This window comes from Octopus sinensis, linkage group LG10 (genome assembly GCF_006345805.1).
Source record: "Octopus sinensis linkage group LG10, ASM634580v1, whole genome shotgun sequence".
NCBI lineage: Eukaryota > Metazoa > Mollusca > Cephalopoda > Octopoda > Octopodidae > Octopus > Octopus sinensis.
In genome coordinates, this window is record NC_043006.1 from 52,565,368 (window position 1) to 52,572,474 (window position 7,107).

Below are 7,107 nucleotides of genomic sequence, written 5' to 3' on the forward strand. Positions count from 1 at the left end.
GATTTTGCTTTGCTTTCTAAATATTTTGAAATTTCTCTTATCTTTTTGCATTGTTTTGTTTTGTATTTCATTTAATATTGCAAGGTGACATCTGTGTTACGGCTGTATTTGATCCAATATTGTAATGCGAAACATCTATCTCTCAGTTTATTTGATCTTGCATTGTGACATGATACATCTGTGTTACAGTTACATTTGATCTAGCGTTATAATACGCGACATCTGTACCACAGTTGTATTTAATCTAGCATTGTGACATTTAGCATTTATAGTACGAGACATCTGTATCTCAAATGTAGTTGATCTCAAACGGCAACACGAGATACCTGTGTCTCAATAAGATAATATGTGGCGTATGGCGGGTTTTCATCTAATCATATGCTCAAGAATGAGACACTAGCTAATCATTGGTTTTAAATTTTGGCTCTATTGTGTCGACACCCCCAGACGATGAAGTTGGCTAGCCCAATACGTAGATATAGAGGGAGAAGTCTAGACTTATGAGAGGAGATGAGTAGAGGTCATCCGAACGTGCGATATAACAGTGGCGACGAGGATTTCGTAGCTCACACAGCCACTGCGTAGTATTGCGATATAACAGGCTCAAAGCTAGCGTCTTCGGGGAAGGGTGAGTCGATTACATCGACCCCAGTGCTCAAGTGGCACTTATTTTATCGATCTCCAAAGGGGATGAAAAACAAAGTCGACCTGGGCGGAATTTAAACTCAGAACATAAAGAGGGACGAAATGCGGCTAAGCATTTTACCTGGCGTGGTAAATATTCTGTCAACTCGCAGCTTTACACTTGTTAATTATTGCTTAAAGAAATGAATACGTTGTAGACATGGTCTTTGTTCATTGTTAGTTCAATGTGGCACTCATATTGAGACACGAAGCAGTAGTCCTACACAACCTATCGACTCGTTCTGATATTCTGTCGACACAACTAACATTCAGTCTTTAATTGAGGTTACGTATCTATTTGCGAGAATAAGATAACTGAGTTGATTACTACTTATCGATCTTCAGGAAGAAAATTTCATTGTTCATATGTCCCAAGTGATGTGCTTTGCTTTACCAATAGCAACGACATGTGACAGCGGCCAGACCAGATGAGCTAATTGTAAATAAGGAACAGTACACAACTGGGGGGCAGATGAAACACAATGTAACTGTTATGTTTTGGCTCATTTGATGTAGAGTTGTCAGAAATGGTTGGGCTCCATCAGGAGTCAGGAGGATACACTATACTTGTAGAGTTGAAACAGTGCTATAAGACTCATCTCCACCCAATCCCTCGGCATCTGACGTCTTCGGATCGCCATTTTCAGTGTTGGCAAAATTATGGGGTGGCAGTAGATTGCATCTTTAGTTAGAGACAGAGAGTAAATGGATGGAGGAGATTTTGAGAATGCCACATGTTCATTTCCATCTTAAAGCCTGAGCAATGCAGTCTGTTTTATGTAGTAAGCTATGTAAGGCTGAGAAATAAGCCTCTTTTATATTTGAGCCACGATTCAGCTTCGATTGTATTTCATTTCATTACATTTTTTACATGAAGGTCTTAAAATACAAGAATGTCGCAAAATCCCATTTCCATTCTCTTATCGATGTGACTCGTTGTAAATAATGATATCATGATCTTTATGTGCTGCACGCTAGTGGCGATCCCCAGATTCTCAGATAAAAAGGGAAAATATATTGAGTGAATATTTTCAATCTTAAATAAGCTCAATCAGGGCCCACTCGGGGCTAAACAACATCGATCTTGTTCAGTTTGATTTCTAACACGGGTTTTGTGAAGGTTATTAATATCGATGTTAGTATAATATTGTCGAATATTATACTGATACAGTAGCATGGGAGGTGGTGAGGATGAAGTTGATTCGAGTAGGGTTTTAATTTGGAATGGAGAATGATTAAACCAAATTTAGTCTGGTGCCCTACTAAAATTTCGTGAGGTCCTTTAAACTACATACAAAAGAAAAAAAAATAAACATAATTGTAAGTTATAGGGCGAAAGATTTGCGATTTGTGAAATGTGATGGTTACAAACACGGACTGAACCTAGTCCACTTCGTTACAAGAGAAGTTACGTTTTACTACAGTGCTTTCGCCTAAACAGTTTACAAATAAATTCATTAAATATTGAATTGATTAAATGTCAGTTAAATAATTTTGCACATGAATCTATATTCAAGCTACAGTTTCCATTCATTATTATTATGGTTGTTGTCTATCTACATTGTACATAGTCGGTCAAACGGTGAGGTATGACTACATCTCCATCTACCTGAGGACAATGTTTCACATCATGTTCTGTCTCAAACTATCACAAATAATGTCATTAATTTCATGCAGAAAATGATGTTCTATAGATTTTCATAACAAACCTTTAATCAATATACAAACGTCATTAATGAATACACGTACTCGTAAATTCAAATAGATTTACAGGTATATAAATACGCACACACACATACGTCCATACATAATTACATACATACATACATATTCATAGAATTACGTAATATCAATGCATATGTCATTAGTAACTGAAGTAGTTGTACGAGTATGTATGTGTAATCAGCAATGATTATATACGTCTAGCCATTTTATTACTGTGGCGACAGATTTCTGTGGATTTTGTGTGTGTGAGTGTGTGTGCATGAATAAGAGAGAGAAAGAGTGCGCGTTGTTATGTGTCTTAAAACAAGCGACTTACAAACACACACGCATATAAATACTCCAAATAGTACATTTAATAATATATTCATATAATAATCACCCATGGCTAATTAATAATCATTACATAAACATAAACTGTTGATTTCATTCGCACAAACTTTTATACTCTTGGATGCGTTCCTGCACGTTTACAGGTGTAGTATTAATTTATAAATGTACACAAATAATTAAAGGTGTTTGATGGTCGTATATACATACATACATACGTACATACATACATCCATCCATACATACACATACATACATTCATATATGCGTACATACATGATACATATCTGTGTATGTTTATGAATTTGTACTGTCACTGAAGCGCAGCATAACATCTGTTTATATTGTAATAACGGGAGGTGATGTAATCCATGTGCATGTATTTATGTATATTTGAGTTTGTATATATGTGTATATCCATAAGTGCATTTTTATGTAAATGAAATATGTGTATGTGTTTACTCGTGTGTACATGTACGTATATGTTTACATTTTAAGGAATGTAAAACTTAGGAATAGAATACTTACAGAGATTGTTACAGCAACAAGGGTGCAGAGCAGAAGACTACTAGTTAACTGAAGCATGTTGATTGTCTTATTAGGGATTATCTAATGAGAGCTTAAATATATAGTGTTTATATAAATATCACCAGTCCACTTGCCCCTGCGAAGGCGATGCTAGTCAACGTATTGAATAGCGACTTAATACACACACTCACACTCACAAAGGAGTTTCTGTGTGGAAACGAACTCACTGAATTCTCCGAATAAGTCCGGTGAACAGACAAGGCAAATATGACACACTGTGAGGGAAAGCCCAGTATTTAAAGGTGATCGTCAATAGAAGACAGTGTTATGTTTGTGAATGAGGTCGAGTGTATATGCCAAAGTTTACACAAAGGTATACGAGTTTGAAAGTCGCGCCAGATGACCAATGAAAACGGGTTTCTGTAGCTTTGTTCCTCTAATCGTGCCAATCAGAGACTACATCAGCTGGAATAAGACCGACAGTGTGAGTGCTATTCGCATCTCACGCCTAGTACGAGGCAGTAAACTTGAACATCAACTAACCAACACCTGCTTTCGGTTGTGAAAAGGCAATCTCAAAGGTAGGGCGATATAAAGGTAGGGGTGGGGGAGAGAGGAGGTTGGAAAAGAAGAAAAAAGACCACGACGATGGCGATGATGACGACGACGACGAAGAAGAAATAAGAGCTATAAAAAGCAAGAATGGAAGAAGAAAAAGGAAGAAAAGAAGGATAAAAGAAGAAAGGTGTGGAGTGGCAATGATTAGGAAAAAAGTATTTCTCTAGCAGAGTTAATATATGTAGGAGTTTTATAATTTGAATGTAAACAGAAAGAAAATAAACGAACAAAAGGTTTTTTTGTCCTTAAAGTAAATATAAAAGATAGAAAGACATAATAGAAATCTGACATAGAATTATACAATATTTATTTTGTGAACCGTTTCAAAGAATATAGCTTTATTGAATATAACTTATTTGGAAAAGGATTGTCTACCTATCTATTTCTCTATGTCTGTATCTATCTGTCACTAAGACACAGACACAGACACACACACAGACACACACACACACACACACACACACACACACACACACACATGCACATTCACGCACATGCACGCACACGCTTGCATGTATGGATGCCAGCTTTAATACCTACCTACCTACCTACTTGCCTACGTACCTACTTGCCTACCTACCTACCTTGCTACCTACCTTCCTACCTACCTACCTACCTACCTATCTACCTACCTACATAATTCATACATGCATACATACATACATACATACATACATACATACATACATACATGCATACATACAAGAAAGTACGTACGTAAGTATGCAGTAGGTATGAATTTGTGCGGGTATATACATACTGTGTACATGCATATTTGTGTATATACATACATACATATATATATACATATATACATACACGCACACATAAATATATATATATACATACATATATATATATATATATATATATATATATATATATATATATATATGTATATATATATATATATATATATATATATATATATATATATATATATATATATATATATATATATATATGGGTTATATATATATGACATACATACATATTTACACACAAACATACATATATATATGCATACAAGTATGGTTTAAATTCTATGGTTTAAGTACTACTTAGCACTATAACTATTTTCTTTCCTTTCTTTCCTAGGTCTACCCATGTATATACTGTTTTTGTCTTTACTATTTATTACGTAACTCTTTTCATCCTTTGACAAAAGGCGATCATCAAGCAATACTCACCATTTGTTGTTTAACTCGGAAACAGTTATAGAAAGGACGACAGTATGTATGTATGTGTGTGTGTGAGAGTGAGAGAGAATGAGAGAGAGAGAAAAAGAGAGAGAGAAAGAGAGAGAGAGAGAGAGAGAGAGGAGAGAAAGTGTGTGTGTGTGTGTGTGTGTGTGTGTTACTTCTGTTGTAGCTACATCACTTTGTTCGAGTATTTTTATAATACAATGTTAGGATGGCAAGAAAAGTTCTGTCTTGTTCTACAGGCGAGTCGATTTGCTACAACAAATTTACCAGAGCAAAATCGAAAGATCATTAAGCATTTAATTGCTTAGATTCTCGATGGCGTGCTATTCATTACAAATATACATATATATATATATATATGTACACACATATATATATATATGCACATATATACATATATATACATATTTATGTGTATATATATATGTTTATATATGTGTATGTGTGTGTATATATATATAGAGAGAGAGAGAGAAAGAGAGAGAGAGAGAGAATTCTTTATATATATATAATGAGGGACCAAAGAAGTTGGAATCACAATGTGCCGGTTTTGACGCGAAAACTATTAGAGTTATCAGAATCTGGACTGTAGAAACATTGCATCAGAGCAAGAAGATTACACAACTATTGAAACTATTTGCAGTTGCCTACTTGTCATCCTGAATTTGATATGAAGTGGAAAATCAAGCAAGGAAAAGAGAACAGTAATATGTTCGAGCATACTTGTGAGTCATCCTGATACTAAGTTAAAAGAAACTTATTGCGTTATGTATTTTCACTCAAAGCTTTGTAAAGAACCTCTTCATTCAAGTTTATGCACCGGAGATGAAACGATGCAGAGACATGAGTGTCTTCTACGAGCAACTGCAAGATTCAGCTCTAATGCTATCCCCAGTTATAATAACAAGCTGCTTCAATGTAAAGATTAGAAGGGAACGGCAAGAAGCTAAGCCGTGCACGTTTTCGGGTCACATAGATCTAATAAGGAAACCAGTAAAAAATGAAGGCGTTTGATATTGTTCTGAATCATGAACAGGAACACATATTTTGTGCACAACATAATCCATAAAAGGACATGTAAGAATAACGTGCAAGATGAGAACAGCAAGAAAGAAATTTACTTTTGTCTAATTTAATTTGAAGACCACTTCACATGATGTGTGAGGTGCCGATGTTGGAGCAGATCACAACCTGCTGAAAGTGATAGTGAAGTTCTGTTAAAGAAACGGACGTTATCAGCCTTTACTCGCGAAAAAGCAAAAAGACATCACAACATCAGTGCAGTACTACTTTCCGTCCAAGAATAAACTTCAGCTTCCACAAGATTGAGGAATAGTGAGCAAATAATAGCACTAACAGCTCATAATGTACTATCAATCGTAGAAGTGGAAGGAGACAAGAACATTGTACAGAATAAGGATCACAAAACCTAAATAATTTACGTTGTGCCTTAAAGAACAGATAGAATCAAGAAAAAACCGCAAAGGGGAGAGAACAGACTGTTACAGATATTAGATATCAGACTATCAAGTGAAGTGGAGCCACAAACCTGGAAAAAAAGGGAAGAATGGAAAGAAAAAGGCAAAAATCACCAAAAGACGCAAGAGCAAGAACAATGCAAAAACACTTTATAGTTTTGTTAGAGAGATCATGTTTAAAAAGTAACAGCTGTGTGCATGTCAAGGACAAAACTAGTAACATTTGGTTTATATAAAAAGAACAGATCCTGTTGGTTTGCGCAAATCTCAACTGGCCACCAAGATCCAGCCATACGTTTTGACTTCAACTTAGATCCACCAGCTGAATTTCTGTAAGATCTGATTAGATCAAGGAAGAAATACAAGCGCTGAAGAAACTAAAACGTAACAAAGCTGATGGCTATCATAAAATTTCAGCTGAACTCTTGGGCCACAACAGATTATTATAATACTTTCAAAAATGAAAACCTAATACACTGCAACTATTGTTGAGGAAATAATTTGCTCTCTATATCAGAAAAGCTTTACGAATTACATGATTG

At 35.3% G+C, this 7,107-nt stretch overlaps 1 protein-coding gene across 3 annotated transcripts in view; it reads right to left on the minus strand.

Moving 5' to 3' along the window:
- The window catches only part of LOC115216307 (neurogenic locus Notch protein), a 35,327-nt gene extending 31,537 nt beyond the window's left edge, over window positions 1-3,790 (minus strand). For 2 of the 3 annotated variants that reach the window (XM_036506669.1, XM_029785510.2), the window contains exon 1: window positions 3,265-3,789. The gene's annotated coding sequence lies outside the window, so the exon portion shown is untranslated. Of the gene's footprint in view, window positions 1-3,264 lie in introns of all 3 variants that reach the window. The other variant, XM_029785511.2, reaches the window with a different exon arrangement.
- Window positions 3,791-7,107: the final 3,317 nt, after the last annotated feature.